This window comes from Chiroxiphia lanceolata, chromosome 2 (genome assembly GCF_009829145.1).
Source record: "Chiroxiphia lanceolata isolate bChiLan1 chromosome 2, bChiLan1.pri, whole genome shotgun sequence".
Taxonomy (NCBI): Eukaryota; Metazoa; Chordata; class Aves; order Passeriformes; family Pipridae; genus Chiroxiphia; species Chiroxiphia lanceolata.
This window is the reverse complement of record NC_045638.1, coordinates 110,237,913-110,250,456: the sequence shown is the minus strand read 5'-3', so window position 1 is coordinate 110,250,456 and position 12,544 is coordinate 110,237,913. Positions and strand designations below refer to the sequence as shown.

At 38.6% G+C, this 12,544-nt stretch overlaps 1 protein-coding gene across 22 annotated transcripts in view; it reads right to left on the bottom strand.

The window, feature by feature from the left end:
- Positions 1 to 12,544, bottom strand: part of ROBO2 (roundabout guidance receptor 2) — a 1,060,454-nt gene that overhangs the window by 107,489 nt on the left and 940,421 nt on the right. The gene's annotated exons all lie outside the window — the stretch shown is intronic.

The following is a 12,544-nucleotide window of genomic DNA, read 5'->3' as shown; positions in this document are numbered from 1 at the left end:
AGGTGTTTATATTTCTGGCTCTGGACGTATTCCACCTTTGGTCTGGAAAGGTACCTGCACTCACATAGCCTCTTACACTTCACAGAGCTATCATGTGTTGCAAGTATGAATTAGGATGAATAGACTGTCTTTCTCAGTCTAGCCCTCTAGACTTTTAAAATGATTAAGAAAGGAAAGGAAGGTCTGGATGACAGCAGAAGAACAGAAGTTCAAGAGCTCTCTCAGTTCTCTTAGAGGCAGTGTGGTCAAGAATGGAGTGGGAAGGAGGAGTTGCAGTAAAAAGAATGGTTGATAAAACAACACAAACTTGGGAAACCCAGATTTCAGCTTGTTTAAAGATTAGAAGGAAGCAAAAGTTGAAGAGTTAGTGGGCAGAAGTGAGTGGTGAGCGAGAAGGAATAGGTATTCCAAGAGATCAGGAAGAAACAAGGAAAAGAAAAAAGGAGTCTGGGTTCAAAGCAAGAAAGAAGAACCAGGACTGGCTATGTTTTCAAGTAGCTGGCATTAACTGTTCAGACATACAGGACCAGGCGGTACAGTCAGAAGTGAACAATTTCTAAGTGAGAGGAGTAGTTTGACTTGTACTGGCAGGTACTGACGGAGAATAGAGTCAGTACTTGGTGGGAATGAGAAGGTAGAGAAAAGGTGTTAATGTGTAGAAAGAAAGTGAGGAAGAAGCAGTATCAGTGTTTGAGAGAGAAAACATCAGTGACTATGTTGAGTATGATGTAGTAGTAAAGCAAATGGCTTTTCTATGAGTGATATGAAAACCCTCCATCTGTACTATTTTGCATATCTTAAAAATGCAAGCAGTGTCTCCAGATATTCTTATCAAAAGATCAGCTAACTTTTGGGGCAGGCTGAAGAAGGGGACAAAACATTAAAAAATTCACAAAAAACCCAAACAAAAAACACTGCAACACCCCACCTTCATTTTCTTCTATGCCACTATTGGTTTTGTGGTTGTGCGGAGGGATGGCTTAGGAACACTAAGCTTTTAGGTAAACAGAATTTAAGTGTTTTAGAAAACCGTATTTTCACCATTATAATTACAAACTATTTAATTAGGCACGAAGAGCAATCAAGACCCAGCTTCCGATTACACCTGCTGACAGCACAGACACAAATCTGCTAACTGCATAGAAATGCAGGCAGACCTGATTTTTTTTGAAACACACTTTGCAGTGATCTCCTGAGGTACTTCCCGAGGCTTTACAGATCAGCAGGAGTCTAAAGAGCATCAGTTGAATAATGCTGGTATAATGCACTCTTTAAAACAAGAACTGCAAAGCACTTAATAAACATGAACCACCATAAATTTAAAAGGTAGAGGGTATTTCTTCCGCCTCACACTCCTAAACACAGGTTTTGGCCTTCTGGAAAGAAGTGTCCACCTCTTCCTCCACCTCAGCAGCTGTTAAATTGTCTAAACAGGCAGGGACAAAGGCCTTAGTCCCCTGCTGCTGCCTGTTAATAGCCATATGTTTTGAGGTTTCTATAAGGTGTGTCTATACATACTCTAGAAGTGAACTCATGCTATTCTACTCTTAAAGTGCTGAGCTGCAGCGAGTTACTTGGTTTTCCCTCACCTGGTTTAACCAAGCAATCTGTATGCAACAAACACCCACAGGTGTCAGGAAGCAGCAGTGTGATAATCAGTGCATGTGTTAGCTCAGTCAGTCACACAGGAGGAGAAAGAGAGAGAGACCTTTAAACTCTGAAGTAGAAACCTCCCCTTCCTTAGGCATATCTTAGGTATCTCTACGGTTCTGACCACCTACTTAACAAAGGTCACTGGACTAGCCCAGTGTTTGCTGCTCAGCCACAGAAGTTCATTGCCCAGGATATCAATATAGAATCAACAGCAACCTCAGGCACAGCAGAGAGAAGAAAACCTCTCCAGGTGTTATACCTGCTTTTGACAGGAACGATGCATGAGTCCTGTGTCTATGCTGCCTTATGGGTGGCCTCAAGACCATAATCTTTCTGTTGTGATGCTAAAAACCTGGAGGCAGAAGACCATCCCATAGATAAAACCTAAGCATGATGGATGCCTAAGATCACTTTGTAGGCATGCTTGGTGCACTGGGGGTATGTTACACAGGCAGTGCTCTGAGGCAGCTCAACAGCAGCAAGAAGGGCTCGGCATTTCCATGAGCCCATCTTTCAAGTCATGTAACTGCATAAATGCAAGGCAGGAACGTTTAAGGGTTCATCTGAAACACTCTCACACACAAGGCTGTGTTGTAAATCAATAACTCCAAGCTCTGAGCAGATACAACAGAACCAAATTTGTTGCTGTAGCAGACTTTCCAAGGATCAAATTAAGATAATTGGTAGTCAAGACACAATGAGAGATATACATCCTAGTTCCTTACCTGGTTTCCAGTTTTTGACCTATCCCTGACTTTGAATATCTCTCACTTTCTTAAGAGCAGAAAAATGCTTTTTTTTTCTTTTTTTTTTCCTTTTCTCCAAAAACAGAAAAGGAAAATAAGTCTGTAGCTCAGACAAGGATGGATCCTGTTGTTCCGTTCGCTGCCTTCCACACACCAAGTCCTTTCCAGCTTTTGCCATACTAGATGAATAGAAGATCTGTGGCCTCATAGCTATTAAGTTAACCTTTCTAAAGACCCCAGCAAACAACAATATCTAGCTATGCAATCACATATTTTCTAGTTTCCTCTGCAGCCATAATTACTGGAAATTTACTATAAAAAAAATAAATGAATTGGAGCTTTTATTCACATCAGAGTTTCTTCAGCTAAACTATTTAACAACATAATCTTAACATGAGAAACATAATTTTGGAAAAATAAAACATTGTGTGAGTTGTTTGGGTTTTTTTAACTTATTCAAAGACAGGGTTCTATAATGAAAGAAACCCTCCTTTTGTTATAGTTTGTTGTCAAATTCAACTATAGCTCTGTTTATAGACAGAGTCTGATTAAAATAATATTGTTTATAGCATTTAAACAACATTTTCACCATATCAGCTTTATTTGTCAATTTCTAGTCAAACAGTGCAATTTGAAAAGTGAAAGTAACACTTAATAATTGCAGGATAAATTCCTGGTCAAGTATAACTACCCAAACACTAAGACATTATCCCCAGAGAATTCAGTGTGACCCTACTCAGAGACAGCAAGGCTTCTTTGACAGAATAAGCACTTGGGCTCTTCAATTTTCCTAAAAACAGAGCTTATTATGTTCGTATATAGATGCTGTTTATAAAGGTGGATAAATATTATTACTTCCACTTTGCAGAAAGGCTAACTGATATCATGACTTGCTCAAAGCGCAGCTTCAGGGGAACGTTGGACAAAACTTATTCAAGCCACTATTGCTGCTCTCAAATTAGGTGAATTTTAAAAACATTCTGAAAAGGTACAGTTAGAGAAATAACACCAGGCTTGATCAGCTTCAGCTGTTAAAGTTATGTGGTACTTAAAGGCTTCATTCAAGCTAAACATTAAGGTCATTAGAAGAATCTGTTGAAAAAACTGTTATGAAGCAGCAAATTGAGTGTTGTGCCTACCAGACTATTACTCTTTACTGTTTCAGATGCAGCATTAAGTGCATAGGAAGAAACAGAGTGGAAAAACTCTTGCTTAATTAACATCTGAAAGTCAAAGACAGTGGCTCCAAAACCAAATATATCACTCAGATTCCAGCAGACTAGCCAAAACTATGTTGGGGGAAAAAAAAAGAACAATTAAGATTACAAACCTAGTATGCTTATATTGAAATTGCTGCCCTTTTTTTTTTTTTTTTTTAAAGAAATTTAAATAGTACATAGTAAATTAGATGTGATTTCTGGCAAATTATGCTTTGATACCGCATTCAGCAAGCGCTGGCTTCAATCAATGTCACACCAAAGCTCTGTTATGCTAATAGCTGCTCGGGAGGCTGAGCGGGATGATATGGAAATCAGATGGTTGAACATGAATAGAAAGCACAGGCCACGTAAGAGGGGGCTGTGAGATGAGGGGATGGGGGGACCCTAAAGGTTAATCACATCATGTTCAGAACTGTTTTTACAGCACAGAACAGTATTCTGTGCAAGAATTAAAATGGAGATGGAAAAGCATGAGCGGTAGTCAGCTTTAGTCATGTTGTTCAAAATGGGAAGAGTGTATTCCGCTGTACTCTTTCTGGGATGTTGGTTTATCCATGACTGAAGGGATCTGTTATTCTATTAATAAATGTATGTGAAGGTAGCCTCTGCTCCAGTGTTAAAGACCTTCATGAAAAAAAAACCCCAAAACCAGACACTTCAAATTGTTTCAAAGGGATTTCTCAACTCTTCTTCAATCTTAATAGTTAGCAGAACCTCTAATCTGATGGGATGGATCGCATGCCTTTCTTTCCCAGTACTGTTACTGAGAAAGGTTACACTGAGCCAATAAGAGCTGATAAAGCTGTTGATGTAGAGAAGCTTGACTGAGACAGTGAGTTCATCCCTCTTAGGTGAACTCTGGTCATCTGATAAGAAATGTGGCAGACGACTCAGGAGAGGGGAAAATTACCAGATAAAAATATGAATTTATAGCAAAACGTACATTGATCCCATATCAAGCACTAGCAACATTTTCTTCCAGTGATGCAGTTTTCTCAGCTGACCCTGTGATTTGTGGTTCATGCTGAATTCAATGATCCTAAGGGAATTTTATTATCATAGCTTGATCACAGTACCTTCCCCAGCCCAGAGGCCCTGGGGTTCACACATTATATTGGTGATTTCAGGTAAAAGTAGATATAGCAGCAAGTTCTACTCCAGTATCGTTACTGCAACAGGCTGGATCAATTAGCCAAGGCCAACTATGTGAGGTTCAACAAGGCCAAGTGGCAGGTCCTGCCCTTGGGTCACAACAACCCCCTGCTGGGGCAAGAGAGGCTGGAAAGATGCCTAGTGGGAAAGGTCCTGGGGGTGCTGGTTAACAGCAGCTGAACATGATCCAAGGTGTGTCCAGGTGGGGAAGAAGGCCAATGACATCCTGGCTTACATCAAAAAAAGTGTCACCAGCAGGACCAGGGCAGTGTTGTCTCCCTGTACTCAGCACTGGTGAGGCCACACCTCGAATCCTGGGTTCAGTTTTGGGCCCCTCACTACAAGAAACTGAGGGGCTGGAGCATGTCCAGAGCAGAGTAATTGAGATGAGAAAGGGTCTGGAGCACAAGTCCTATGAAGAGAGACTGAGGGAGCTGGGGTTGTTTAGCCTGGAGAAAAGGAGTCTCAGGGGAGACTTTATTGTTCTCTCCAACTGTCTGAAAGGAGGCTGTAGCTGGGTGTGGGTCAGTCTCTTCTCCCAGGTAACAAATGATATACAAGAGGAAATGGCCTCAAGTTGTCCCAGAGGAGGTTTAGATTGGATTTTAGGAAAAATTTCTCCACTGAAAGGATCGTCAAGCACCGGAACAGGCTGCCCAGAGAAGTGGTGGGTCACCATCCCTAGAGGTGTTTAAAGGATGTGTAGATGATTTTCAAACCTAAACGATTCTATGATTCTACCATAGCATATGAGGCTTTATTCAAACTTCATGGAAGCTGGTAGAAATTCTCCTATTGGCTTGTATAGTCTTTGGATCAAACCCATTGAAAATATAATATATTACAGGAAAAGAGTGACAGCAACAAATTCCAAGGGCTTAAATTACAGATTTGACAACCTTTAATTACGACTAATTTCAGTTGATAGTCAACTGCACGTGAAATTCATCATGAAGATCACATAGGCAAGCTAAAGTAATAAAGATGAGTGCTTCATTTTAAACTGGAATTGTTTATTATCCATAAATATATTTCTATGACTGGTTCAAAGGGGGCAAAGGGAAATATGCTGACTTGTAAATATCCTGGCAAAACTCACATAATGGTAGGTGGAAAAGCCTTGAGGAACAAGAAGAAAGACACCGGCTGCTAAAGCACCAAGATTCTGTAATCTCAGTTCTGCTTCCAGCAGGGAAGAGACAGCAGAGTAGCCTAAGATTCCCAGCTCCCATTATTTTTCAGCATTGTACATTTGGAGTGACAAACTAATTTCATTTGGGCAATTAAATTTAGGCTTGGTACAAAGTTAGACTCAGTAGCTCAGTCTGGAGGCAAGAGAGTGATAATGTCACTTTCCCCAAATTGCTTTTTGACTTCTGAAACCCCACTACCATCCCAATCTTCTTTTGCATAGCCCACAAAGACTTGAAGCTGGTATCTCAATGCTCCTCTCAAATCCTTACCGCAGTGAAAACATTCATGTGGCCACTTCAGCTGGTTTTGATACACATGAATATTTTAAGAGATCGAACTCAGTTCCACTCTTATCAAATACAGATCAAGACTTGCTTCTAAAACACTTACACAGAGGACAGGAGAAGCCCCCAGACCTCCAGGTAAAGTAATATGTATTTTGGAAAGGGAGATAACCCTTGACGTCATCTATGGAGTAGGACTACTCATCTCTAGGATTGCTCTGCTAGTTCCTCAGATAATTGAAGGGCAGCACAGGAACTCTTTAAAGAGAATAATGATCCTCTGACTTTGTGTGTCATTGGTTAAATTTGTCTAGAAAGTCTGGCAGATATTGGAATTTCAGGTACTTTTGTGAAACAAATGAAAAAAACCCTGTAAGGTCCTACTTACACACCTTGTAACAATGTTTGCCCTGAGCATGGCATGAGCTGCCAAAAAGTGCAAATGCAAAGGTCTAAAAGTTTTGAAAGATGCTTCGCAAGGCTCTTATTGATGATGGAGTAAACAGAGGAAAACAGAAAATATGTGCAGTCTCAAACACTAGAAACCTGGGCTGATTCAGCAGTTCTTCCCTCGTAAATTTAGATGTTCTTAATGGGTACTGAAAGTGATGTGTGGTTGTTAGGACACAAAGTTATTAGTGCACTATTAGCTATGACTAATGATAAATCAAGGGTGTAGCCTCTGACACAGGAGCCATTACAGAAGACTGAGACAACTTAGGCCTATTACTAATTCAGATCTTTCTTATCAGGGATAAATTAATGGAAGTTGAGGATGATCATTCTCTTTAAAGGGAAAAGGCATAATCTTATGGTGTGCTCCAGTGATTAAGTGTGTTCACACATGGGGAAGGCAGGAACTTTTTAGCACACGAGTTATAACTGAGTTACCTGGAAAATGAGTTTCCTTTTTTAATCTGCCATGAGCATCACATTAACATAGGAATCTATAACTATTCCCTAGGCTGCATGAGTGCAGTGGTCTTTGAAACAAATACACAGATCTCATTTTGTGGGAATTCTTTTTTAAAACCATGTCCTCTTGCTTGTTCATTTATAGTGTTGTTTCATGATTTCTTCTTCAGGTGAATGGTTCTGCCAAAAAACAGAGGAATGGGTAGGTTATGGGGTTAACAAATGATTCATGAAGTCCTTCACTATTTTAAAATGACATGGGTGGAGGTGGCAAAACAGCTGCCTGGTTTGGAGTCTTCTGAAAAGCAGCTTCCCATAACCTGGGGAAGTTCCAGTAATCCATAGCTCGGATATCAGAGCAAGAGGTGGAGAGCGGGAAGTGGGGTTTCAGCAAGTTTACTGCCAGGACCAGTTCTCCTGCAAGTGTCCTTCATTCTGCTCTTGTCTCATAGAAAGTGAGAAATTCCTTTTTTTTTTTTTTTTTTTGGTTTGTTTGCTGTTTTCAGATGAACCGTGTAAAAACACGACAGTGCGAAAAGACCACACTTCAATCATCTGAGAATGCTAAACCTTCCTTCATACTAATTGTTCTAATTTTCAATTTAAATTCAGGTTCTGAATTTCACATATAACAACATTTTTATCCTTCAGTTGCTCTGAAACACTGAAGCAGATAATCTCTTAAAGCATGGAAGCATAAACACTTCTTTCTTTCTTTGCAAGAGGTGAAAGAAGTCTAGAGAATCAATAAATAAAAAACACTAACTGTCCTATATATTTTGACATGTAGAATCTCTCTTTTATCCCTGAATGACCCAAAATAATGAAGTGGGATAAACCTTCATGGTGGAAAAAACAGATTTGTTCCTCATTCTTCCCTAGGACTAATGTTAATAAGACAAAACTTTGAGAATAATTTTAAAGAATCCAACTCTGTCTCTTACATAGCTGAATAGAAAGACATCTACTTTCTGCTCCCACATCCCCATTTCCAATGCTCTCAGTTCATCAGCAGCACTTTTCCTGACCCTCTTCTTCTCTTTGTTTTACAGTGCATTTAAATATTTAGTTTAAATACCTGGTCATAATTTCATCTCAGCATTAGACTGTAGCCTGTTCTCATTTAGTCATACATCTCTATTTTATTCTATCTTGTCCAGTCACCTCTTTTAAGCAGCCCCTTCACCTTACAGATTCTGCTGGAAAATCCCATCTAGAAAGTCCTTCACTTAGTTTTGATGCATATAAAGAGAGGGAGCACTGACCCTTCTGCCCAATAACTTTCATTATTCCATAACAACTACTTGACTTTAGATAATGCTTTTTAAATTTTTTTCTTTTTCCTCAAGTGTCTGATTTTCAGGATGTACCTTTTGCTCAGATCAGATAGAAAAGATGTGCTCTCTAAAAATCTTAACACTTTAGCCTGCTTGCCTATGTAAACTGTACCATAAGGGGGTGGCTTGTGCCACTCTACCTTCTGTGAGTTTACTAAACAAAACAAATTATGCCAACAAAAAGACATGTAATCTGCCTTTATTCCTTTTTTTCACAGGAGAGAGCAGGAGGGTTTGCTGGTAATATGTTTAGAAAGGAAAAGCATACCTCTTGCTGATACAGTAAGATTTCGTCAAAATAACGAGTGTAATCTTCAAAAAAACATGAATTCACATGCTGAAGAGAAGAGCTAAGGAGATGACGAAAAGAGTAAAGAGCCTAGATAGGATAATAGGCTCCCTCTATAGTGAGAAAGATGACAAATTCCTGGTTTGTTTACACTTGAGAGTAAATAAGGTTGAGAGGAGATACTCTGCTCAATTTGGGCAACTGTTAAATGAAGAGAGGAAAAGGAGTGAGGAAGAAAAATGACTATTTATTCTGACTGACAATGCCAGCATTCAAGGAATAGGGCATATACAGTAGTTTTGTTGTTGAATAACACTGAGATAATATCCAAACTGCATTATGGCTGGCAGCAATTCAGAAAAGAAAGTAAAAAGAAAAGTGAATGGATTAATGTATTGATTTTCACGTTCCTCTAGAAGTAAAGTAAGCGATTTCTCCTTTTACAAGAAAGGAAGGGAAAAGTTTGGGGAGAGCAACACATCTAAAGACCTTTTTTATATACTAATCTTCAAAGACTTAGGGAGATACTCAGAAGCCACTGAAGTAAGAAAATAATTCCCATGATTTGAGCATGTTTTGGCAAAATTAAAAAAATGTATGCATTAAACTTCTTAAAATTTTCCCGAGCTAGAGTTCAGCAATTAAAAAAAAAAGAAAGTAAATAAAAATAGGGTGCTTGATCACTTACTTCCTGCATTTGCTGTAAGTGGGTTTTCTCTAAGAGAAACAGCATGAGAACTGGTACCTGGAGCCACAGTGGAACGAGCAGGATGCCACAGTATGACATGCTAATAATTCAAGAACATACACTGTCATTTTTCATGCTTATCTTCAAAGAAGAATCCTCTATCAGATCTTCTGTTTTTCTGTTTTGACCTCTGTCTGGCAAACTCAAGAAGATTTGGAGGAGCTGGAAATGAAGCTGAGTTTTGTGGACCAGCATTTAAATGCGTGGTGGTTAATGTGCTCAGTGTCCACTTGCAGAGCCATATTCTGGCCCACGCATTGCAAACAGTCTATTTCTGTGACATCTGAAATTTATGATTCAACTTAAGTTCAGCTAGCAAACTTTTGTCAAAGCAGACATGCTAAGGACTTCAAGATTTTTAGACTGCTCTTTAAAAGCCTAGGAAATACCAGAACAGGTTAGCTCCATATTTTAATCTCTTACTGGCATACGAAGAAATCTGAATTCCATTTTATGGCAACCTTTTTTCTTTAATCTGAGGAATTTGCCTATTTTTTACACAATTATGATGTCTTATTCTTTCATTTAAGGAAGAAACAGATCCAAAAAGCCTAGTGTCCTTTGGTGTCCTTACCCTCTTCTGAAAATTTCTGTATGTGGCAGCTGAGAGGCAACACAGCACATTTTGATATAGACTGGAGATTTGTGCCACTGAAAGATGGCACCTTAGTGCCAAGCATGATCTCTTCTGTCACACACCAGTCGACATTACTGATATTTTATATATCCTCAGTCTCTCAAGTGAAGGCGATATGTTCATGAACATAATAAAGAGCATTCATCCTATACAGACTTTCCCTGAAAGAGTTGGGATGAAGGACAGTAAAGAGAATTCTCTCTCGCTTACCAATCTGAATCATCTGAGCAATGCAATTTCTAGCCACAACACCTAATACAGCCTTGTTTAATATACAGCCCTTTCTATTATGTTTCATGCTGTACCATCCCTAATAGACCATTAAGTCATGCCAGGCTGATTTACGTTGGGAAAACTTCCCAGATCGGAATGAAATGCATCATAGAGTCACATTGCACTTAAATATGAATAGACTATATTTAATTAATGAGAAATTTGGAAAATTTCTAGCAGGTGTCTTATCTGTTTGTCTCTTCTCCAACATGGTAGGGAAGTTAAGATTTTGTAATTTGGTCTCCCTTTACTTCCTTAGTTAATTCCAAATACTTGATTTTTATCCAGGTGGCAAAACTGTCCAGCTTTTTGCTGCAAGTCACTTCTTTCTGGGAAGATGAGTTATAGCATATGGCAACCAACTGAGTAAACCTGACTTACTGCAAAGCAACTGAAATGCAAAGAACTGACTTTTCACTTGGACTTAGTTTAAATCAATTTGCAAACCGAGTAGCACTCTGTCATCTGAATGATTTTTTGAATGATTATTAAAAAAGTAACTGGGACATCAGACAGATCTTCACAGATCTTCTGTTTGAAGGTCTTCTGTCTCAAAGCAGTATGTAACTGCTTCTAAAATGAGTGTCATTGTCAATGGGAATATATGAAACTTTTGGGCTCTTCTCAACTATTGTGCTTCTTTTAGCAGTTATTCTCCTGCCCAGCTGCCATAAGAAATACAGCAGAATGCAAAAGTGAGAAAATTCATCTGGAAAAATCCATCTAATGAGTGAAATAACTCCAGAAAAAGATCTAAATAGGGATAATATCTTGTTTCCTAAACCCATCTGCTGCGAATCCTGTCAGAAATCTTTTCAAAAGGTTATAAATAAGAGAACATCTATTTTAGAAACGGGTAACGCATTTATTCCTAGCAGCGAATTCAACCATGATGAATAATCTGGCACAGAGCTGTTAAATTCACCAGCTGCCATCCACCTCGAGCAGAACCATACCTCATTTTATCTATGTAGTATATACCATTTGTTAATAGCTGCTTGAACCAAAGATGGCCACTGGCAACCCCACTCCTGAATTTTCACTCAAGCTGAAATTTAAATAAAAATATCAGAATAGAAATATTTGAAACAGACAAAAACTCACCAGAAAACAAAAATTATTCCATTTGCAACAAGGATTACAATCCTGGAACATTAAGAATGTATTTCTCTGTTCTTCAGTGACAAGACATTGGAAAAAAAAGAATTGTTTGGTTTTGTTTAAAGCACAATAAAGACAAAACATGTCTGCTTTGAATTAGAGACAGTGATGAAAGGTAGAAGTACCTAGATAATTCTCTGGTGTCACGAAAGAATATAAACTTTTAAATGGCTCCTCTACACTTTAACATATACATAAATATATAAATATACTTCTGTTAAAATGTCAATCTCCTAGAGAGCTGTGAGCTTAATAACATTAAGTAGTGTTTGCTTTAGCTTCCTTTTGGCAAGGAGAGGTATTTTTGCTCTGCCTTCCAGTTAACTTCCTGAATAAAAAAATGCTACAAATGCTATTTGACTCACCATTCTTGTCAAATGACAATTTTAACAGAGGATCAGTTGGGTTTCTTGGTGGAGAGGGAAGCTACTTTGGTTTGCTTTACCAGGCTTTAAATTTAAAAAAAAAAAAACAAACAGGTTAGGTAGCTGCCTGCTTTGCCTGTTCTAGAGTGGAACAGAGCTATGAACAGTAGAAATCAGCTTGATTTCAGGTACTTAAGCACAAAAGTCAATAAAGGTAGACACTATCATTGTCTGCAGGTACAGGATCTCATAAAAGTGATTGACAGACAATGATCTGCTTCTGCACAGCAACCACGACATACACACTTGTATGGGAGTCATATATATGTCAAATATCTTTGGGGTTGGACTTAGTTACTCAACAATCTTTTCACAAGTCACAAAGAAAATTTTGAAATTAAATAATTTGATAAAGACCATGTGCCCATGTGATAATTATTTTCAGATCAACCACTCTAATTTTAGTTTCCTGAATAAATGATGTAAAAGAAGAATGTTCTCTTGCAACAAAATAAAATAGCCTAGGCAGGGAATATGTGAAATTGAGCTCAGCATGATCACACAAAGGGA